The sequence below is a fragment of the Lissotriton helveticus genome, chromosome 2_1 (genome assembly GCF_964261635.1).
Source record: "Lissotriton helveticus chromosome 2_1, aLisHel1.1, whole genome shotgun sequence".
NCBI lineage: Eukaryota > Metazoa > Chordata > Amphibia > Caudata > Salamandridae > Lissotriton > Lissotriton helveticus.
In genome coordinates this window covers 2,081,679,487-2,081,703,886 of record NC_136059.1, presented here as the reverse complement: position 1 = coordinate 2,081,703,886, position 24,400 = coordinate 2,081,679,487, and the positions used below count along the sequence as shown (strand labels likewise).

The 24,400-nt window shown below is 43.7% G+C and overlaps 1 protein-coding gene across 6 annotated transcripts in view; it reads right to left on the bottom strand.

Annotated features, from left to right (window-relative positions):
• The window catches only part of LOC144819055 (kynurenine/alpha-aminoadipate aminotransferase, mitochondrial-like), a 442,105-nt gene that overhangs the window by 404,988 nt on the left and 12,717 nt on the right, over positions 1-24,400 (bottom strand). For 3 of the 6 annotated variants that reach the window (XM_078677069.1, XM_078677068.1, XM_078677065.1), the window contains exon 2: positions 818-1,017. The exons of the other annotated variants lie outside the window; for them this stretch is intronic. The gene's annotated coding sequence lies outside the window, so the exon portion shown is untranslated. The remainder of the gene's footprint in view (positions 1-817; positions 1,018-24,400) is intronic. 6 annotated transcript variants of the gene reach the window in all.

Here is a 24,400-nt window from a genome sequence, read left to right as displayed (position 1 = left end):
AACTGAAAGAAATTTAAAACTGATGCCACAATGCTGTGCACACCTGCACCACTGAACACCAAAGTTCCTTAAAACTAAAAAAAACATACCGGACATCCAACTGCGAATCTACTAGAAGTGTGAAACATTCACTGGAGATGAGAGATGTTCACTCCATTATCAAGTGTACATAACAGTCATCCAGTTGTATTACCCTACTTAGCATTGAAAATGTCATCTGCAAAAGCATAGCTGGCTCATTGACCATAAACACTGCATCCAATATAGTCACCAATCGTAGTTTGGAAGCGAGAATCCAAGTGATATATGGTTCCTACAAATTTACCAGGACGGTGTATGAGACCAACACAAACTTCATAGTATAGAGACTCAGTCCACATATACAATCAATGAGTGCTAGTGGGTTTCGGCTAGCTCACAGCACCACATCCAAGCCCTGAACCAACCAGGGTAACAGAAGTTGTTGGCAACCTCGAAGATGACACTCTGATTCCTAAGGAATCCATGTAAACAGATCTAACCATTCATTTGGTCACTCTTGCATGCCCAAGGAATACACAAGAACAATGCATTTTCTAACATTTATTGAAATGGTTGGATTCTTGCATAGAAAGCATAAGCTGTGATTATTAGAAAGATGAGGCATGTTACTGTATTCAGTAGTATTAGAATGGTAAAACACTATGAAAAATTCAACCATGTTAATTGTTGCTAGTGTTTGCTTACTCCTTCCTATCTGTATCTAACACTATACTAAAGAGAGTGTAATGTGAGCACCATTCTGCCACATAAATTGTGAGGAGTCCAAACCCCATACCTTGGTCTTAGGTGTCAGGAAGCCGGTCGCAGTGCAAAGGTTACCTTCCTTAGGAGGCTGGAGGCTGGAGGTCGGAGTCAGCAGGGCTGCATCTCAGTCACAGTTTGCAACGGTTCCGTGATAATACCAGCATAGAAATGCTCCTCTCAAAGGGCTTTAGCACAGAAGCTGATTATGTAACAAAGTACTGTTCTTATCATCTGTAGCAGAGGAGCAGAGCAGCTCATTTGGGTTAGTCTAGCTAAAATCATGTGTCTCGTAATGAACACAGAAAGAAAGGAAAACAATGGCGTTGTGTTCTTCATGCACGACCTTGGAAATAACAGTACAGACTATAGGGCCTAAGTGCCTATCAGAGATGCACATACAGCACATTCACACACTAACAGAAAGGGTGGCAAAGGGCACCACGAGAAAGTAATGTCCACCTAATGAGTTGAATCCAACATTGAGAATATACGAAAGTCATGATACACTAGTGAACATTTGAAAACTGTGAAACACACTGATCGCCACTGAACAAGTAAACAAACACGACATGCTTTTTAATCCTGTGGGAGGTACATGAAATAAACTAGAAAAATGATGCCTTAGGCATAAATTTAATCTTTCAGTAAGACTTAAAAACCACACACATGCCCCGCCTTTTTACAGATGGACAGAATGGCAAGATGTAATTGTACAAGGCAGCGCGCCACCGTCACTTAATAGGCAACGAGAGAAGCAGTTTCAGAAGTAGGAACATACATGAGTTTCTACTTAAATGTACACCAAGAAAAGGACTAATGTTGAGATGCCCTGGGAGCAGTAAACTCAACCACACCTGGTACTTCCGCTGGATTTCTCCCATTAAGCAAGAGCAATTGAACTCACTGCCTCAAAACAGGAGAGTTAAACCACATATTCTAATAGGTTGAGGTGGGGCGTTCAGATGGTACCTTCCATCAAATATGTCCCAAATGTGACATAGCCATAGAGGACAGTATTTTAGGAGGTACTGCCATCCTGAGAGGCTCTACGATTTACCATCGATATGGTATTACCTCATTTATACTCAAATGGCAGTTGATGTTAGCTAATAACATAAAAGGCCATGTGAGTATAAAGGAGGCAACACCATATCTAAGGTAAGGTATCTAAGTAAGATGAGGAAGCCTATGATAATGTTCTGTCTCACTACTTAATATGCACAGAATATGCCTATTATGGACACGTTCTCAGGTTTAGCATTTGCTGTGTTATCTGTGGCTTCACTACTTCATGTTTGACTTCTAAGAGAAGAGCCCCCACGGACTGGCTTTTTTCCTTTTCAGTCAGAATCTGTAAATAAGAAACCCCCCTGCAGCCACCTCTAGTTGTACAGGTATTGAGGGGTTGGGGACGTTTATGCACTATTCGCCCATTTTATACTTCTAGCTGGCTGACATACCTAAACTTAGAGTTTTGATTATTCCTGCAGGGAAGACAGGTTGCGACCTAGCAGGCTGTAGTTAGGATCCACCTGTTTATCACTTTTATTTGGGTGTCAAATCACATACATCTACTACTGTTGTATTGGTTTTACCTTGTGCCACCTACGTCCCACAATATTCAGCCATTAATCATTACAAATGTAACCTTATAGTCCCTGCAAATCTATGGTTTTTAAACGGACCCACTATGGACGATGAAGCGAGAGGGGGGACTACTAGCCCCCAAGTAGCTCATTCACATTCCATAGCTTTGGTTCAAAGTATCCACCAATGGCACCTGCCCAATTCTCCTGCCCACCCATCATAATACTGAACTTAACATCCTTACAGCCTCATCAAGAAATTGTAACCCTATTCAGCAGTGAACCCACTAAGTACAACTTTATGATTGTCATGGTATATCTTCATCAAATACTGTAAGTTAGGGCTACCTATACTTACATTTAATGGTTAATCAAGGATGAAACTGGATTCGAAATCAGTCGTGTGCAGTAAAACAACTACAAACAGTGTTTCTTCCAATTACAAATAATATGCAAACATTGTTTACACTTGGCATTTCCCCACCATGGCCCATATTATAGAAGTACCCCAGGAGTGCAGCGGGAGTTTGCACCTGCTTTGTGCGCCCCCAGGGCGCTTTGATATTACAGACCCTTCTGTAATATAGATATCACTGTCGCACATGCATCACCAGCATTATCTCAAGAGGACAATCCCTCATTTGCGTGGGGGCGTGGCCTCATGCAAATGAGATAATCTCTTTGCCTTTGTTGCATTATGGACGTGGGCACAAAGGCAAAGAAGATGTCAGGAGGTGCACAGACTGACAGTGCACCACAGAAAGGCAGTGCACTGTCGGTGTGCATCCTGATGACAGCTCTCTGAAGGGGGTTAAGTGGGTCCTATGGAACCAGAGACATGTTTTTGCAGGTGGGTGCAGTCACTCACTACACCCGCCTGCAAAGGGAATCTCTCTTCTCTCTCTAGTGTGTCGGTAGGTGTCGCCTGCACTGGGAAACACAGAGTGGTTTTGAAGCTCCGTATTTCACTTGAATGCACTGCCCCAGGGCAGACGAGCTTGTGGCTGGTCCGAGGGCAGCACATTCAACCTAACAGGATGCACTTTCCCTGTTTGCGCACGGCGCACCTGTTTGAAGGTGAGCGGTGGCAAAGCAGTGAATGTGCGCCCTATATGTAATAGGGCCCCAGGTATTTACGATAAATGCTTTAATCTAATCACACTGGGTCAATAGTACTTCTATACACCCTGGTATACGAAGGAAGGATATGCCATGACTGCAGACAATTCACAATGCAGCACCATACTAATGCATCCAGGTGCTGCTTCTCTTCAATGATTTGGATTAACACACCTGAAACATAAGGACTGGAAAGTAAAACCATCTGGACAGGAGACAGTGTCCATAATTATCTCAAGTCAACTGGTCACCCTACTGACAGTACCAGATTTAAAACCAGTCTGCACTGATCCTAAAGCCATCAGACAGGTCTTTAAAACAATAATATTAGCCTATATGTTATGCTATAAGGCTTATAAAGTGCATTGCTGCCCCAACAACAGGGAATCCCCGCAAGGGACCCAGAGGACAAATGAGCTGCAACTGCCAGGCACCCCAGAGGGGGAGGGCTAGCTGGAGAAAAGCTATGTCTTGACGGATTACCTGAAAAGCAGGGGGTTCTGAGTGTTCCTGATGGAGAGAGGAAGTGAGTTACAGAGAAATGGAGCCAGGGCACCGAAAGAGTGGCCACCTGCTCTTGCTCTCCTGACTCAGGGAACAATGGCCAAGTTGAGGTTGGCTGAGCGCAAGGGTCACAAGGGCCGGTATGGTTATATGAGTAGGATGGGGTACCCTGGAGTGAAGGGTCTTATGGGCGATGCCCAGGGTCTTAAAGTGAATGTATTTATCTATAGGCATCCAATGTACATTGCGAAGAAGACCAGAGGTGTTTTGGGCCAGTTAGGAGACTTCAAGTAACAGACTAGTTTGCTCCTAGGTACAGAATGTTACATATAACACGAACACTACGATCACGATTTTAAAATATACTCATGGCTTGAATCAGCTTAAAATTGAATGCAGGTTCTTAGACAGATTAACGACCCAAAAGAGGGAAAAAAATCCACTTCAATTTTGTTGAAACCAAGATTATTTAGTATTCACACAACTGGTAAATACGTCGCTGTTTAATTAACATGCCCTGCTCCCACTGCCTGCCTGAGTTTTACTTAAACATACGTTGCATCAAGATGTCTTTAGGCATACGGGTGCTCTATAAATAATCAGTAGACGGGACAGGACACTGTTTTAAGAACTCATTACAGTTAAGTGAACCATTTTCTCTACTTTTCTTTTAGTAAGAGAGGGGTAGCCAAGGAGTGATGATGTTGCCTCTGCTACGATGGCTAGAGTGTAGGGTAACACTGTAAGAAAAATGCATGATGGTTTCCCACGACGTTTTCACTAGGTTGCTGAATTACTTACCCTATATGCCGAGCCATATTAAGGATGGACGGAAGTAAGGTTGTAAAGCTGTGGTCTACACATTTTTGTAGGTCCGTTTGATGCTTCATCCTTCAAAACACTGGGCGCATTGGTGTCCTCGCTTCATTTTAATTGGGAGCAGGTCTTTAAATACTTACAAAAGGGGTGAAAGAATTGCTGGTATATTCTTAAACTGTTCACAGGAAAGAGAAGTGTGGGGCATAGAGTGATAACGCCAGAAAAGAAGGAGACGAAGGTTAAGTGCTAACTTTATATGGGAATCACAAACCTTTGTGGTCTCAACTGATAGAAGCAAGAAATTAGAAAATATGGACATTTGTTGAAATATGTATGTTACTGCCATAGAATGTTCAAAACAATGAAGATTATGAGTTGTAACATGAGCAAAGAAAGCTGGCCACGATTGATAATAAAAAGCCTCCATGCTTTTTTGTTTATGCAAGGCCACAATACGAATGCTCTCCCAATCAATGTGTTGCATTTTTCAGCTAAGGGAACTGCAAGAAATCAGGTTCGTATTTAGGGTACGTAACTACCCACCTGAAAGAATAATCACAACTCTAGTCAGGGTGAACTCTCAAGATCACTAAATTAACCTAAGCTCAACCACCTGAAAACTATGGCGCAGAGCAGACAGGCTTAACTTAAAGGCAATCTGCTAATTATTTATGCAGAACCAAAACAGTAATAAAGTAAATAAGCAAAACAATAAAATTCCACATTGCATTGGAAAAATTTTGCAAAATTTAAATAAAACAAAATGACGCCAAAATGACAAAAATCCAATAAAGGAAACTAGACCTACATTTTTTTTATGTTTAAGTAGTAATAGTGCCAAAAAATAGGAATCGGTCATGGTACACCTGGACCACGGTGAAAGGTTATGATCACGATGGAGCGTGGTCAGATACACCAGCCAGGTTGGTCCTGACTTTAGTCCTTTAAGGTGCAATTCACTACAGAAGAACACTTCCATAGCTACCCCAAAACCTCAAAGAGGCAGTTAGAGATTAAAGCAGTGTCAGAAAAGGCCAAAAGGAGGGTACAGTCAGCTGGGCAGTTGCAGGAAATGTCTCTTGCAGCTTGTTGTATCCCTGTAGCATGAATAGGAGGTTGGCCTAGGACCCTGGGAGTACACTTTTTTGTCCTGGGCACAGGAGAGAGCAGGCCCAGTCCTTCATGGATTTTTTCATATCACAGACAGCAGTTTCAGTCCTCTTCTGATCTCCCTCAGGACCAGGAGTAATCTTAAATTAGTGCCTAGTAATGTTACATTTATGGCTGGAATGTGACTGTGGGTGAGAATGACTCCTGGTCACGTCCTTACTGGTGGAGTAAATGTTCCCGGAACCTACCCTGCCCACTGTGGGAATTTCCAAGATGACTAAAGTCATGACAAGACTAAAGACAGTGGATTCTCTTTTCAAGTGTGCCCTAAAGTGTTATATGTAAAAACGGTATACCTGTCACTGAGGTTCAGAGGAGTCATCCCTGCGTATTTAGGTAAGCATAATATTTGCTCCTGGGAGGCATTTCCCTCCTCTTTGAAACCTATTTAAATGCTAACTACTGGCTGGCAGAAGTAGGAGAGAAAATTCAAATTTAGCCTTCAGGAAATTCAGGCAGTGAAAAGTTTACTTTCTAAAATTTTGTTTTCCTTAATATTTCTTGGAAATTCAACTTCACCATTAAATTGGAATGTTAACAATACCTTTCTACATGTCCTACTTTAAATACTATCCACTCATCATTGCAGATTGCAAGGCCTACATAGGGGAGACTTAATATTTACAAAGGGAGATTATGACCTTTCAAGAGAGTTTATTTTGACAGGTGACTTGCAGATTTTACACAGCTACAGTGAGGCTTCACTGACAGTCCTGAAGCTATTTTACATTGACATTGTAGTAGATGGTACCATAGTTCATTGGTGACATTTAACTTTCAGGCCCAGGGTACATCTTGTACCACATACTAGGGAGTTATAGGCAAGATTAATATATCAATTAGGAATATGCAGATTTGACCATGTTTGAAGGGAAAGCACAGGCACTTTACCACCGACTAGAAGCGTTGAAGTGCACAGAACTCTAAAGCCAGCAAAAATATAGGGTCCAGATGTGGCTTAACATATGGGGTAACAAGGCAGAAAAGTCAATTTCCTGCAGGGACATAAATCAAGGTGGGAATTAGACAGTGCCTTAATCCAGGCATTATGACACAAGTGTTGAAAGTGCGGGAGTCAGAATATGATTACTCAGTACCAAGGTCATTTCAAAAGCAGGGGCAAGGTCCACCAAGGGAAGGAACACTAATGAGAGGGGTTGAAGGAATATTTTCTTCCTCCAAGCTTGAGTGGCAGCTTTGCCTCTATCTTTCTCATTATCACGGGCCCACCACCACAGACAACAGTCAACATCAGTACTCTCAAACCAGCATAAGGACTCTGCTAAACCCCTGCACAACACATTCACAACAAGCTATTGGTTTGTAAACAAGCCGTAAATATATTATCCAACGCGATTGGCAATGCCAAATATTCATGTTCAAGCCCTAATCACCTCCCTCCGGCCACACCCCAAATCACAACGGCCCCCACAACGCTAGGATGCCTGGCTTCACCTTGAGGGTGCCCAGGAGTGGGCACTTCACAGGGAAAAGCCAGGAAGGGTTCCACAGCGGTATTCGTACAAGCGCCGATTTACCCCAGCTGGGGTCGATTCATGCGCTATACAAGTACACTACATTTACATTTACTTGCATGCACTAACACTGTACTTTTCCCCTATGATAACCCCCCCAAACATCCCATCCTACTAAGTCAACAAATTGACTAAACAAAAATCCTCAAATGTCACAACCATCAGGAATTCCCTGGCCATACTTTGATACACCACTACCATTGTACACACCAACCACACACAAAGGATTTCAACATTAAACATAATCTTATAACCAGTCACAAACTGTCCTGCACATTATCAGACTCTTTCAGACACCAAAACTCTAGAGAACACACCTCTCTCAGTTTGATTTTTTTTGTCAATTACTTCCTCACTATAGACATATACCCACACATGCTTGAAATCAGCAGTGGTATTACCCCTCCTAAAACACTACTGCAGATTCCTCTTCTTCTGCCAAATGCTGGCCAGTTCTTCAATTTCCATTAGATACTGGAACAATTGGTCTTCAACTGCCTCCCTCGCTCCTCCAACAACCAACTCAACCTCTTCCAGTCAGGCATCTGTACTCTCTGTTCCATAAAATCTCTAGTCACGCACATTTCTCACTTCATCACCACAATCATCTCTTTTTTATTCACAGACCCCTGGACTTTTCTACCACCTTAGACATTTTTTATCATAATACTCTACTCTCATCACTGTCCTTGCTCTTATCCGATGCAAGCATTACCTCTTAGGGTGCTCCTTTCCTGTTGCATGGGACTCAAAGACATCTGTACCATCCCCACTCCCAGTGGGAGTCCCAAGTGGATCAGTCTTTTGCTTACTCCCACAGTCTTTATATACCACCTCTCTCAGTGACCTCATCTCCTCTTCCGGCTTCTAATTTGACCTCTAAGCAGATAACAGCCAAAGGTTTTTTAATACCTACCACCTTTTACACCTCAAGTCTCCAAGATATCAGCTATCCAAGACTGGATGGCACTACAGTCACTCATCCCAAGCGCATCTAAAACCTTCTTAAACTAACTAAAAAAGTTTTCTTTTCCTCCACCATGGCAGATCAGGTTCCATTTTGCAAATTTCGGAGGATGGAGTATTTAATCACCAATACAGCTATTACTGCTAACTTTCAATTGCTTTACATCTCCAATATCGAATCACTTTTACTGTTAAACACACAACAAAAACATTCATGGCCTCTTTTGCCTTCAGTAGACCTTACTACAATTGTCTTCTGGTGAACCATCCTAACTCTTCCTACCGGCCTCTAGCAAAGCTTTAAACTTTGCTAACAATTCCCTATTCAGCCTACCTAATCACTCCATTTCCCCACTGCCAACAACTAACGTCTGATCAGCTGGCTCACAATCAAGTATTGGGCCATGTACAATTTAGCCCTTAACTATCTCTTTCACACTTTATCACACGGTACACCAACCTGAACCCTCAGACATGCTAATAACTATCTTTTGACTACATCAAAATCACCCTGTGCTGCATTAAATGTCCACACAACATGGGCCGGCTCTCAATTTCACAATAAGATAGTCAAGTAGCATGGGTTATAGCCCACAGTCTGCAAATATCGAGAACAAAGAGACAGTCTCCTTAGTAAAACATTGTGCGAGTCATAAATTATTTACTCTTTAATCAAAACGTGCCATAAAAACACAGCTTGCAACTGATAGCAGCATCAAATGTCTAAGCTTTTTATTTGTTAGGTTCACTTCACTCGAACTCCACAGTGCTGGTCATTTGTGCCACCGAATCACCCCAAAACTTCAAAATTGCACTTGAAAAACCCAGCAACAAGAACTTCAGGATGGATAGCTACGACAATTGTGTACATATGTAAACACTAGGCCCCCAATGTACCTTTAGTGTTCCCTTAGCCAGTGATAAGGTATATTACTTGTGTTTAGCTTTGCCCAACAAAATCACCCAGTGACGAAACTTATCATGACAGAAAATACTATTTTACATTATTATGTACCAGACACACATTCATTAACCATGTATCAGCATTATTCCTATATACATTTCTGAGAGAAATGTTTTAAACTGCTTAAAAATAAAGGAAGAAATATAATTGGAGGATCCGTTGGTCCCACGGAGATGGTCAAGGAACTCTGCAAAATTAGGATATGCCCTTTATTGTACGGGCGACTGGGTTGGTAAAGGCGTGTGAATCAGCAGGCCCAAGTGGGTAAAATGGGGAGTGTGGGAGCAGTTAGGTTGATTTAGGTAGTATTAATGAGGTTAAGGCTCGTGCTTAAGGCGGGTGTGCATAGATAATTTGTCAGGTCTTTTTCACACTAACTAACTGTTCTGACTAGCACAAAACTGTCAAAGAAAGGCACGTTATCACAGAAATAGAAGATCCATGCTCATCTCTCCATCCACAGTTTCCGTCAAAGACAATTAAAGGTGGTTTTCAGTATCTCAGTAAGCCCAGTTCCACATTAGCTTACGTTACTAAAGGTGCAACACACTCAATGACCCAGGGCCGATTCTGAATGCATCCAGCATCGCACTGTTATTAAGAAAATATCACTTCACAGGGTTTTGGCTCTCATTCAGGCAACACAGCTCCTTCCACACTCATGGTAAATATCACTGCTTTTTACTTACATTTTGATTATTGTATCTGTTACTAATCATAGCCAAATATAGTCTTGTTTTAATCAATGTTTTCAGTTACCTGAAATATGATAGATATTAGTCCTGGAAAATGTGTTATAGAGTTAATTTGATTAGCATAATGCGTTTATCAGGCTGGAAACTATATTTTAAGATCCATTCATTTCGAATTAAATCAGTGAAAGTATTGCAACATTAATATACCTACACATCAAGGGGGCGTGGCTTGGACGCCAATAATGGTGGTGGTGTGCGCCTGCAACTCCACGCCGGGCGGCAATTATCCTGTCATCCTGGCGGCAGACGGGCCGGAGCGCCACCTGGGGGTAGCCTTGGAGGTCGGAGGAACCCCGGAGGCAGTTTTTAGGGCTCGCCTGGCGTTGGAGCGCGAAGCGCTCCCGCCAGCGAGTTCTATAGTCACTATCCTCCCTGCCAAGGGAGTGTGAGCTGTGAGCGAGCAGCTCTAGACCTGTGAACGAGCCGACTCAGGTCCGTAAACGCGCGGGAACGTCAATGTGCACGTTCACGCGCATCACGCTCCTGTCCTCCCGCGTCTCTGCCGAGGCGCGCTCCAGGCCGACTTGCGGTGTGCGTCACAGCGTGTTCCAGCGGCCGGAGGTAGGTAAGTGAGGGCCGGGGGGGATTTGTTTGCTTGTTGTGTTAAGTGGTTGGCGCTGCAGGCAAGGCACTGGGCTGGCGGGAAATCGAAGCCTCTTTGAAGTACATCGCGTTTTAACTTCTGTCACACCTCAACGGGATGTGGCGGTTCTTTGCGCGGGCCAGGGGTTCTCGATAGAAGTCCCGGCAGATCTTCGGGTTTCTCCACTTGGCACAGGTATATAGAATGAAATAAACTTGTAGGAGCATCACATAAAGCGACTTTTTAAAACGTATTTTGCAGTCTTACAGTTACACAGCGCAACTCGGCCCAAGAGCATTGGAGCGCTGTGCATTAGCACCATATTTTTTTCTGGCACGGGTAAATCAAGTGAATTGCCCAGAGTCACTTAATAGGGTGCCGACGCCCGGACTCGCACCTGCCTCCCAAGTTCCAAAGTTTGCAATCTCTCCTCCTTGAGTATTAAGACGGGGGAGCTATATTCTGTCCTCTCGATTGCTTTGGAGTGAGTATTTTCTAGCGATAGAGGGCCGGGGGGGTGGACTTTACAAAGGGTCGCGAAAGGAATTCTTTTGGCTAGTCAAAGCGAGCTTTATGCTGCGAAATGTACGCTTCATTATTATAATTTAAAACCCCGCTCCCCCTGGCTGCTGCCCGCAATCACTGTCACTGGGGTGCTTTTCTGCACCATAATAGATTTTCACCAGTTGTGTACTGCAGACGCTCAGCAAATTCTCTCCCTTGCTTCGCATTTTCTTTTGAAATCTTCATATTTTGGTATTTTATCCGGAAACGTCAATTGAAAGCACCTTACGAGAGTCCAAAGATAGTTATGATACAAGGTCCACAAAGTTTGGCTTCAGTCTTGACGTCTCCCTTATCGTTTTTGTGCATGTTGGTGTTAGTTAGTCACAGAGAAGGAGATGTGTGGTGTATTTGTGAACTGCACACTCCCCATGTAAACACATTGCGGGGTCACGTATCTGCCTCCAGCCTTCTTTCCTGCAACAGCAGAAAGTGCTTAAAAGGGGTGACCGGGCAACTGCTTGTGCCTTCGAGTGGAGTCATGGAGTGATGCTTTCCACGTTTTGAGATGTTACAAAGCTTGTTAAAGATGGTTGTAGGTTTACTTGCATGTCTAAAAGGTTTTCCAAAATGGCTGCCAGGGACTACAGCTTTAGGCCACTCATTCCATTCTGATTCATAATTGTGATTTATTTTTAAGGCACAGAGCTTCTGTCTTAAAGCGAAGCGTTCTATATAAAAGAAAGTTACATTTTGCAAGTGCCCGGGGATCCTTGAAATGGATTAAAGTATTTGAAAGCTTTTGGAGCTGAGAAAGTTAGCCATCAATGCAATGCACGTGATATTCCATCTTTTCTGTGTCTTTTGTTAAATGTTCTAGATTGTTTGTGCTTTTTTCAACTGCAGGCACTTTACAGTTGCTGAAAGGTTACACGTGTTGAGTAAGGCGTGACAAAACTCATACAATAAATATTAATCAGATTTATCTGTACACTTGAAGTTGTGGCAGGTTTTTTTCAATTCATATTTTATCTGTATTTTTATTTTGCAGAATGTAGTGACGGGCAAGCCAATGAAACTAACAGATGATCACTTCCTGAGCACCGTTACTGAAGGACGGTATGAGAGTCAGTCCAGTTTGGGTATGTTTGCCATTGGTATTTTATTTACTTACTTCAATACTTACTACACTAAAGGACAGTTTGTTTAGCATAGAAACAAATCAACAATGCATGTTGCATCATTCTTAAATATATGAGAGTTTCAATTATTCCACCCGCATTGTTTAAGTTTGATAGCTGAATGAAATACAATTAAATAATTTATTTTGAAATGTGCTGAGATTTCATAATAATTATCGTTATTTTTAAATTTCTGAATTCACCAGAGACCATGAAACAACAAACCCCTAATTTTTTATTTGTTTTTCTAATTGCAAGTATTTATTTGTATGTTCTACATTTGAGTACATGTGATTTAAAGAGCAAAACATTTTATCTTCCGTACGCTTCAGTACTTTTAAACACCACGCATGGATCTAAAATTTAGACTCTTTCCTCCATTCTCGTGAATGACCGCATGAATTTATTACATAATGCTCTGCCTCCTGAACCAGATTTTGTAGTCACGGTTGCCATCTAAATTCAGGTAATGTTTAGACAGGATATAAGTCTTTTTTACAGTTAGCGCCATGTCCTTTTTTATGAGTTTTGCTTACCTCATCTGTTGAGAATAATTGTTACCACCTCTACCACATGCAGTAATTTCAAACTCGATAATTAGACCACATGTAAAGGTGGGATTCATTTGTGAATCTTCCTGTAAAACATGGTTCATACGCTGCTATACATTCATTCACATTGTTAAATGTGTGTAAAATATTCGAATGAATGTTTTCATTTGTTTATATGTTTAATTTATTACATGGTCTTAATTCTTTTCAATACACTGCAAGTCCAGTGTTCTCAGAATGCTGGAACAAAATTACTCGGTATGGGCATTTTTTTACTTTGCCGCTGCTAACAGCAAGTCTCAGAGTAAGTATTTCTTTTCTGGGATCTATTCATATTACCAATGCACTGAAAAAATATGTCTATCCCACAACAGGCCACTAACTGCTGTTAGACTGCCAACTGTGTTGTGGGTGCGGCATCTACGCAGCTCGCATGCCTTAGAACTGCGGTACCTTGCATGGTCCCGCGGTTCTTGGGGCTCAGAAGATGCCATATGAAGCTAGTAGGGGAAATAGCATTTACAACGCGGGCTTAACTATGTGTTCCATTTAAATGCAGGTGGATCAATGCTTGCCTTAACCAAGCATATGCCTTAACTGCGCATATGGGTGGTTAAGGCAGGCAGCTCTGTAGATGCAGAGCGGATGGGCAGGGAGGGGACCAGGAATGATCGGGACAGGAAGGATCAGAACATGCCTTGGTAAGTAGGGCTAGGGTTAGGGAGAGTAGGGGTAGTTTTTAGGGCTGGGGGCCTGTTTTAGGGCTCAGGGTGGGGGTCCGAGGTCGGGGTCGTTTTTAGTGCTTGGGGGATTTTACCACTCATATACCTTTACCAATCATGCCTTTACAACAAAATTAATTGTTAAGACATGCGTGGAAAAGACACATTCGTTGTTAAGACCACATTGTTAAGGCATGCATGGGTTAGGGAGCCGTTGTTCCATTATGCAACCAGTCAGTAGCTGTAGGCTGTTAATTTCACTCACCTTTGGCTGCATTCCCTCATACCTAGGCTCCTAGCTGTTGCCCCTTGCTCCTCTAGCTCAAAAATGGCAACCATCTGTCTTAAGGTTTGCTGCTGCTTTTTAAATTGGGGCAGTTTTGAACTTGTAAGGACAAGCTGTATTAATGTTTTGCCAGGTAAAGAAGACTACATGTGTTTGTGCTTGCATGGGCAATGTTTGTTTTAATATCAGGGAAATCACCAGTAAAAATCGGCTAGGAGAGCATATAACAAACCCACAAACAGGCAAAAAAACGAACCGCACACTGACCTGTCAGACCAGGCCTTCGGGCACTGCCTGATTGCCATATCAGCCAGTCTGACCCATCCTCGCTCCTGAAGAGTCTACTATCAATTCAAATCAAATAATTTTTATTCGATTTAAAATATAGATCATAAAAGCACAATTTTTGTCACGTATAATTACAAGCATTGCATAAATATAGATTAATTTACAGGTGATATAAAAATCATGTATTGAAAACCAGGTTCATATTCTACAGTATTTTCCTAGATTTGATCACACATTTCAAAAACATTGCTAGAGGGCTATTATACATTTTGTACTGTAAAAGTTGTAACGTTAAAAATGCTGGACGACATTGTCTCAAGACTTAGAATAGGAACAATCCATCTTTTTCTAGTTTAAAATTTGCAAAATAGAAGAATGTGCATTGTAGACTGTTGAGACAAATCGTCGCATGGGCATGTGCCCAGGGTTTTAGACCAGTCATTCATGACTGGGAAACTTGTAAGTCTATGAAAAATCCCAGGTAAAAATGGGTCAGCAACATCCTGTCGTAAGCCCCTGTTACATACACGAGATATGGCTGGATGCCACAACTTGACATTAACAATTGATTTTCCAAGACTGTGGGCTTGACTATTTCTTTTGCAAGTTTGATTGTCTCTAGGTGCATTAGGCAGTCTGCTTTCAGGGTTTTTCTTGAGATTAATATAATGCTATCCAGATTCACGAAGTATTCGAGGTGTCCGAAATCTGACGTACATTTTTAATATAGTTTAATCAGGGAATACAGGACACCCTTCGAGCTTCAAACAGTCATTTATAATATATTGGTTGAGGCTGGTGTGTGTTGTTGCCCATATTTTGTGCCATAATAGAATCAGTTGAATCTTAATTAAGTAAAATATGTATGGGATCCCTAGCTCTGCATGGCAAATGTAGCAGTGCTATTGGGGACTGCCAATAGATATCTCACAAAGGCATTCTCAATTAATTGCAGGGGCCGGGAGTCAGCATAGCCCCAGATGCCCGACCCGTACATGGCAGTTGAGACACACTTAGCTTTGTACATTTGCATTAATTCCACGTCCGGCCTTCTGCTCAATTTTCTAGCGAAATTGGCGAGGGCAGCGGTGGCTTTAGAAAATAGCATTTTCCTAATTGAAACAGCATGTGCCCAGGTCCCTCTCTGATCAAAATGAATACCCAGGTAGGGAAATCTGCAAATACACTCAACCTTGATATTCTTAATAAAAGAATTGCGGCATTTAACACTGTTTGTTCCACGTTTCATAATAAAAAAATTTGATGTGTTTACTTGCAGACCCAAATTTTTCATAAATGTGGCAAAACTGGTCACTACTCTTTTTAACCCTAATTGGGTATGTGACATTAAAACAGCGTCATCTGCATACAATAACGCAGGAATTCGGCATTGGCTGACTAAAACTTGGCAGAGGCCATTGATATATAAGGTAAAAAGAAAAGGGGCAAGGACATATCCTGGTCTCACTGCTTTACTTATTGGAAATTTAACGGTGCACTCTCCCATGGTTCCATAACAGACCCTAGAACAAGTGTCTCGGTATAGCTGCCTCATGAAGTTTATGAGTGTTATTTCCACTCCCATATCCTCAAGAATACTCCAGAGTTTGTCATGTCTAACACAGTCAAATGCGGAGCTATGGTCCACAAGGCCACGAACAACTTTCCCTGCTTGGCCCGCATGTATTTACCCGTCAATAAATTTAGGTTTAGACCCTGTTCTATCGTGCCTGAACACTGACGGAAGCCATATTGTAGCTCAGAAATCACGCCAGCGTCTCCTGCCCATGACTGCCATCTATTTAATAAAATACGTCCTGTAACTATGAGAAGGGAATCTAAAAGAGAAATTGGTTGTTAGCATGTAGGGATATTGCGGTCGCCCTTTTTAGGTCTCGCCTGAGCCAGCGCGCATGTGCTGCCCTGCGAGGCTTCTAATAAGCACTTTCAATTCTGAGCACACACTTGTGCGTGTGCTTTTTTGTTGTTGCTCACATGCTATTGGCCTTTCCGTGCGTCTTTCTAGGAATGACAGCACGCAACTGGCTAAAGGTGAGTGCATGTCCCGCCTTCTCTCTTCCCTGGCCTAGGGAGCTCGGGAGCGAGCAGCAGCGCGGTCGGGTGCCAGATGCATACCTTGCATTCCTTGCAGTTCGCGCGCACAGCACTTGTTTTCTTTACTTTTGTTTATTACCCGCAAATGAAATATTTATGTGTGCTAGGTTCACAATACAAATTGTAAGATGAAATAAATGAATAGGAAACTCCATGCCGAGGGTCTCTTCGTACACGCAAACCAAGCGATAATTTTAATAACCCTGATGAAACATACCCCTTGATGAAATGCAAGTTCACATTTCGAATTTTGTTACAATCCATTACCATACCAGAATTTAGGAATTTTAAAATGTGGCAAGAGAAACACACACAGTAACATTTTGTATTGAACCAAAAAATAGTAACTCAGACCAACATACATTTTTAGACTTCTCTAACCAAATCCAAGTTACAATTTGAATTAAATGGAATTGAAATAGTTAAGTACAACAAGATTAAAGGTCGATAAGTCAGCAGAAACCTTTAAAACAGTGATCTAGGAAGTGCACAGCATGGATTGCATTCTGGCAGTGAACGCACGCTGGCTGAAATAAAGGCTTTAGAACCCCTCTCCTGCAGATATATGGTCTGTTCCTTGGTGGTTCAAGGCCGATTCCTTAAAGGTGTCCACATTCCTCCTCTTAGACTCCTTAAAGGTAAAAACATGTTTTTAAAGCCTCCCTTGTGCTGTACTACCGCCCTACCATTTACCTTGTAAATCAAACACTGCCCTCCGCAGGCACCATTGCACTACTCATGTTCCGCGGGCAGGGACGCTGAGGTTTGTGTGTCCGCCACTGGAGCATGGCGACATATAGACCCCAAGGACAACGAGTATTTTTTGACCAAGTACTTTAAAAAAACCAAAAAAAAACCTTTTTTGTTTGTTTTGTGTGTAGTTGCCCACAATGTCGCCGTACAGATCATGCACTTGAAACCATATCAGACAATCAGCGATTCATTATAGCAAACTTGAAACACTTTCCGAAGGTAAGTAAAATGAAATTTTTCCTAAGTGATTTCCAGAATTAATTTAACAGAACTGCATCAATTAGAAAATAAGCATTTGCAATGCAATAGGTCTCACATTTACGCGAGTTTGAGCTATTAACATTGCAACTAACAATGCCTTTTATTTTTGTTTTCGTTTTAAAAAACATAAATAAAAGGCATTGTCATTAAAATGCCACTAACTTAAACTCGCGTAACTGCGAGACCTATTGCATTGCAAATGCTTGTATTTTTAAGTGATTTGCTCCAAATCACAGGACACGCTTTCATTTGCACCATAGCTTCTTGTTTCCTGCTAGTGGCACCAGCTCACATTCATCTCTCAGTAACCCTTCACCGCACCCCCACCACCCCTCTGAGAACGCAGCTTGTATTTTAAGGTATTTGCTCAAAATCACAGGACACCACTTGTTCATCAGCGACTCAGCACCCTGAAAGCTCTGGGGCTGCCCAATATGCTGCATTACTAAATCCTTATAAGATCCCAAAGGCGAGACCTATTGCATTGCAAATGCTTGTTTGGTCTCCTACTGCCTCGGGGAGCTGCTGCGGCAGAGCTTGGTGAGCGGCAGCCCAAACTGAGTCCGTCCAAGATGGCGGCGTAACCATCGGGACCCGCCCCAGAGAACAAGTGGACCCGGGATCGCTGATCTGGCTGCCGTGACTGAGTGACACACAGAGTGCCCCCGTGCAGACTGGCCGCCCACAGCACGGGCGGAGACCTGGGGAAAATGCTTGAGGCCCTGGCAATATGAAGTTGAAGTTGAAGGGTTTTATATAGCGCTCGATCACCATGCGGTTTCTTGGCGCTGAGGACGGACAGCTCCGGGGGAGGTAGGGAGGGCTGCTTAAGATGAGAAGGTGTGAAAGAAAAGAAGAGTTTTGAGGGCTTTGCGGAAGTCAGGGTAGGTGGGAATGGACCTGATAGAAAAGGGGAGAGCATTCAGAAGGGGGGGCAAGGGTAGAAAACCTCATGCCTCCGAATTATTTCCTTCTGAAGCGAGGGACACTTAAGAGCAGCTGAGAGGAGGAGCGCAAGTCTCAATTGGGGACATAGGCTTTATTCTTGGAGTTGATAAAAGCAGGCGCAGTGCCAGCCAGAGCCAGAAAAATCATCCAGCCCATCTTGAATAAAGATGGTTCAGAGATGGGCAACCAATGGAGAGTTTTTAGCAGGGGGGTAACATGATGAGACTTGGGAAGTCTATAGATCAGGCGAGCCGCCTGGTTTTGGATTAATTGCAAACGCCGGAGTTCGTAAGCGGGGATACCTACATACAAGCCGTTGCCAAAATCAAGACGAGACAAGATCATGGCAAGAATGATGAGTTTAAGAGCTGTAAAGGAAAAGAAACGGGAGATTTTGCGTATGGTTCTGAGTGACTAATCTGAGAGCGCATTGTGAGGTCCTTACTGACTTTAAATCCCAGGGTTTTTACAGAAACAGAGGGTAAGGGAGCAGGACCAAGGGAAAGAGGCCAGAAAGCAGAAGTCCAGGGACTGGGAGAGCTGCCCGTAAGTACCAGCTCGGTCTTATCGGGGTTAAGCTTTAGATGGTTGCCATTCATCCAGTCGCTGATAAACGTCATGATAGTTTGAAAATTAGGGATAGAATCAGAGAGAGGAGAAAGGTTAAAGATAAGCTGGAGGTCATTGGCATAGTTAAATACAGTGACCTCCATTTTTTGCAGAGCAGATATAAGAGGAAAGATGTAGAGGTTGAAAAGAAGAGGGGAGAGAGAGGAGCCCAGGGGGACCCCACAAGGAACAGAGCGGGTGGGGGCAGAGAAGCCCTCCAACTGTACGGCCTGGGTGCGGTTCCCCAAAAATGAGGTGAGCCATAACAGTGCGGATCCCCGAATGCCGGCGCCCCCGACATGGTCGAGAAGGATGGAATGGTCAACCGTGTCGAAGGCGGCGGACAGATCGAGGAGGACCAAAGCCTGGGGAGAGTTGATATCAGCACTCCTTCTGAGCTCATCCAGGATGGAGAGGACAACAGACTCCGTAGAATGTGATGGGCGAAAGCCTGCCTGGTGTGGAGCTAGGAGATGGTTTTCCTCGATAAAAGCACTGAGGCAGGTGGAAACGTGGCTCTCCAAGATCTTACCCAGAAACGGTAGTAAAGAAATGGGACGAAAGTTAGAGAGAGAGGTAGAGTCAGCGCCTGGCTTTTTCAAGATAGGAATAACTTTAGCTGATTTAAATAGGTCAGGGACAATTCCCTGGATGAGAGAGTTATTGAGAAGAGTTAAAGGGGGCTCTGGACAAGTGGGAAAAATCTCTCTTAAAATGTGAGCGGGGCAACAATCAGAGGGGGACCCTGATTTGACCCTCTTGAGCAAGATGGAGAAAGCTTCCTTGGAGATCGGGGTGAATTGGTCTAGAAAAAAAGAATTAATCGGGGGTTGGGGGCATGAAAAAGATGGAGAAGGCAGGGGAATATTGAGCTTGATGGTTGCATTTTTCTCAATGAAGTATTCATTAAGGGAATTGCAGAGAAGTTGTGAGGGAACTGGCTTAGAGGTAGCTCTATCAGAGGTTGCTAGCTCATGGACAAAAGTGAAAATTTCCTTGGGTTTGTTTGCCGCAAGAAGAATCTTGGAAGAAAAATTGTCCGATTTTGCCAGAAGAATAGCTTTCTTATAGTCCCGAAGGAGAGTGATGTATTGTAGTTTTAGTGCAGGGCAGTATCCACACCTCCAGTGGCGCTCAGCCTGCCTAAGTGCAAGTTTTTTATCTTTGAGCTTGATGGTAAACCATCTATTGGCCTCGTGGAGGCGACGTGTTCTGACCAGTTTGAGGGGGGCCACTAAGTTGCAGGTTGCAGAGAGCCAGCTGTTGATGGCAGCGACCTGAGAATTGGGAGAGATGTCAGCCAAACTAGGGGGTGAGGCTGAAAGAGAAGAGCAAAGTGTGGCTAGGTCCACCCGATTCCAGTTCCGTTCCCAAATATTTCTAGGGAGTGAGGGCTTAGTATCGACACCTAGCTCAAGGGAGAGAGAAATATAGAAGTGGTCAGACCAAGAGCAAGGGGAAACTAAGGGGGAAGAGATGGGTAGATTAGCTGACCATACCTGATCCAGAATGTGGCCATGTATATGAGTTGGGGAGTGTATATGTGAGGTAAAATTCAAGCTGTGAAGTGATTCTGTGAAGTCTTTGGACATCTGATCCTCATGAGGGTCAGTGGGCCAGAGATTGAAATCGCCTAGTACCAGGACAGAGGAGTTGTTGACCACCAAAGTGGCCAACTGTTCCTGTACTACGGGAATGAAATAGGGCATGGGTTGGGTAGGTCGATAGAAAAGTGCACATGTAAGTGGGACCGCGAGGGAAACAGAGCGGGCGACTAAGAAATCAACAGCAGTGATAGAAGGAAAGGGGAGGAGCTGGAACTGGAGGTTAGAGTGGGCTATCAGGGCCACACCTCCTCCAGCCTTCCCCTCGGGGCGATCTGCACGTAAAACATAGTATGGGTCAGGGAGAGCTGCTAGGACATCAGGCAAAGAGTCAGATGAGAACCAAGTTTCGGTAAGAAACAAAATGTCGGGTTTAACCGTATCTAGAAAATTAAAGAGCTCCAGTTGATGTTTGACCGCTGAGCGGGTATTGAGAAGATAAACTGATGCTGTAAACGGGGAGCTGAGGGTGGAGGGGAGCTGGGGAAGGGCCTCCGGGGTGACGAGTGGCCGAGGGAAGTCTAATGGTCCGGGCAACTGGGGGGGTGATATGATAAGGTTTGACTGTAGTATGCCAAGATATCCAATGCGTGCGAGAGTGAAGGCGCTAAGAGGCCAGTTGCCTTGGAGTGCCTGGAGTTGTTTGGAGGAATAATTTAATAATTGGGCAGAGTGGCAGGCCCCGAGCCCCGGTCGGCCGGGGACAGGCGCAGACGGGCTTGCCTTTGGCGCGACCGCTGCGCGTGCGCATGGGCCGTGATTTAAATAGGTCAAAGCGCAGGAGTCTAGAGCGCTGACCTTCGCCGGAAGTGTAAAAACCCCGAGAGCCCTCCGAGCAATCGGCACACAGCCGTGTCGGACCGGGGCTAGGGGTGAGCAGGCAAAAAAGGTAGGAAATACAATAATGACACAGAGAGGAATGATTAAAATGATAATTCCAACAAAATAGGAGCGAAATAGCAGGGAGCGTTCACGCGCTACTAGCGACCACCCACTGCCACCGGGTGCTAGTCGCGTCAGCTGCGCGTGCGCACAAGCCCTGAATTAAATAGGTCAAAGCGCGGGAGTCTAGAGCGCTGACCTTAGCCGGAAGTGTAAAAACCCCGAGTGCCCTCCGAGCAATCGGCACACAGCCGTGTCGGACCGGGGCTAGGGGTGAGCAGGCAAAAAAGGTAGGAAATACAATAATGACACAGAGAGGAATGATTAAAATGATAATTCCAATAAAATAAGAGAGAAATAGCAGGGAGCTATTCTAATATAATGGAGAAGGGAGCTGGAGTGGAGGAGCCTGCGCGGGAGACGCCCTGAGAGCAGTGAGGCCCTATGGTTAAGAAAGCGGTAAGGCGCCGGGGCGGCACAATGAGGCCTCGATCGGGTGGGGGAGAGTGGGGGGGAGAGATGGGGAGACTAGTGTCTGCATAGGATGGCATGGCGTATCAACCTGGAGAAGATAGCTGATCCCACAGGACCAGAGCTTGAGGGTAGGTAAAATGTAAAATCTGATTTTCTCATTTTTTAATTAAGCTATGCCTCATCCATTTTTCACCTCTGCCCTGCTTCCAGCCCGGCTCTATCCTTGACACCGCATCTGTATAAACATGAATAAAGAATCTAGATTGGGGCAGTGTAGGTTTTGTAAACATGCAGAGTCAGAGCAAAAGAACAGCTGGCGTCTGCTCAAGGGTTTTCAGACAATGGTAAAGCCTTAAGTAAAGTTAAACCAGATAGCATATCTTGTTGTGCAGTTTCAGGACGCGGCAATTGCACAAGGTATCAAGGCTGTCGACTCTTACCGTTACCTCCTTTATGTATTTTTCCCAAAGCTCTATTTAACCTCTGGGTGTCCCTTGTTTGTGATCTTTTGCTATAAAACCCCATGTAACCATCGTTCGGTGTGCTTGCTCCTTGAGTATCTCTATGGTGCTTATCGGATGAGGCCCCATTCATGAATGCGAATAAATTAACTATGGTTTGTACTTCGCTCCAGTGTTGAATCCTCCTTACTTGTTAAGAACCCGTGGACTAAAGGGTGACCCTGCACCAGTAGATTATTAATAATCTACTTCCACATCAGGACCTAGCGTTACCAACCTACACTACTTTGTGACTAGAATCTAAGTGTAAATCTCATTGAGAAATAGTAGATAGTCACATATTAGGTCACAAGGAGCAAATTTACCTGGACCTGGTCAGGCAAAATGACCTGGAACACAAATTGACAAACAAAACGTAAAACATGCAAGTTTGGTTAATCATAACCACTCGGTTTTAAGAACATCATGAAGCATGTCCTGAGTAGTGCTGAGAGTGTTCTGTTCTTGGGGTGCCAATGGACTTGTTTCGCTGGTAAAGTTAGGAGGGCAAGCAAGGCATTATAGCTAGTTGGACTCAGACTCATGAATACTGAGGTGGTATGGTGATGTTCTATGGTCCCAAGCATAGTTCTGTTCCTTTGCAGAATCCCTGCAACAACTGCAACATTTGACTCCATATGCATTGTTTGTAAATGCAATAGCCCTTGTGTGAGAAGAATCTAGTTACGTCATAGTAATCTCCCGGCCGTCAACCCTTCTTCACACTTGAATGGCAGTAAACAGAGTGCTTGCGCAGTTAACGAACAATGAGCCATCCAGCACAACCGGGCAGCCACCACCAACACGTCTCTCCAGAGCCTCACTCCTTCCTATGATGCAGAGAATCCTATGATACAAATTTCTCCAAAAGGTCAAGTAAGTCCACCTTTCACACCGTTCACCTGTAAGAGTGCCGGAGCCCCAGTATAGTCAGGAATTCTGTGTCTTGGATTCTACATCCAGTTTCTCTTTCATGAAATTACAAAACGAGGAAGATTTACACTGGAATATGGAGGAAGGATCCAATGTATTCCTTCTTGATGATTGCCTGGAAGATTGCCATCTAGAACATCTGGTGGAATGACGGGCTGATTTCCTAAAGGATGAGGAATGTGTACTCTCCTTGAAGAAGTTGGAGAGCTTCTCATCCAAGCCTGCTCCAAACAATTTCTGGCCCTCAAAAGGCAACTTAAAGGCAGTCGCTTTCTGGGCCGCATCAGTCCTCCAGTCCTCTAAATAAAGATTCTGCCTGCCCGAAATGAATGTTCCACACCCAGAGCTGAGGACCTCACTACATCAAGGGCTATGTCATAGTAGAACTTAATCTGTTGTTCCAAAGACTCCACCAGAGGAAGACAACTGTTTTCTTCTCAAATCACCTGAAAGAGCAGCTTGAAGTCTAAAATCGTAGACTGGGTGGTATATACCCTATAAACTCCAACTCTAAGAAAAACGTGAAAGCTAGAAAAAAGCCTTCTTTAAGAAAGTAGCCACTTTCTTTCCACTAGGCTTTTAAGAATATTCTTCTCCACCATAGAAGAATAACCCACCAAACTGGCCACAACGGAGTCTACTCAGACCGTATCAGGGACAACAGCTTCCATGACTTCCAACGGGTAAATTGTTGTCATTAATCTAGGCAGGGAATTTTTTCGGATCCATCCACTCACTCCAGATGACTTCTAAAATAAACTGGTGAATCAGAAGGCCCATATTAGGATTCTTATGAAATTGCGGAAGCAAATTATCCAGAGAGGAGGAAGGCGGTCCGATATGAGAAAATTCCATATTTTGCAGACCATGAGAAAGAATGTACTTCTTTAGAGATATATTTCCCTTTTATGGTGAAGAGCCATCTGAGGAAACATCAGATGCTGAAAGGAGACCATCCACTGGCTTCTAAACACCCCCTTTGCAGAGTACTTCCTGAAATCC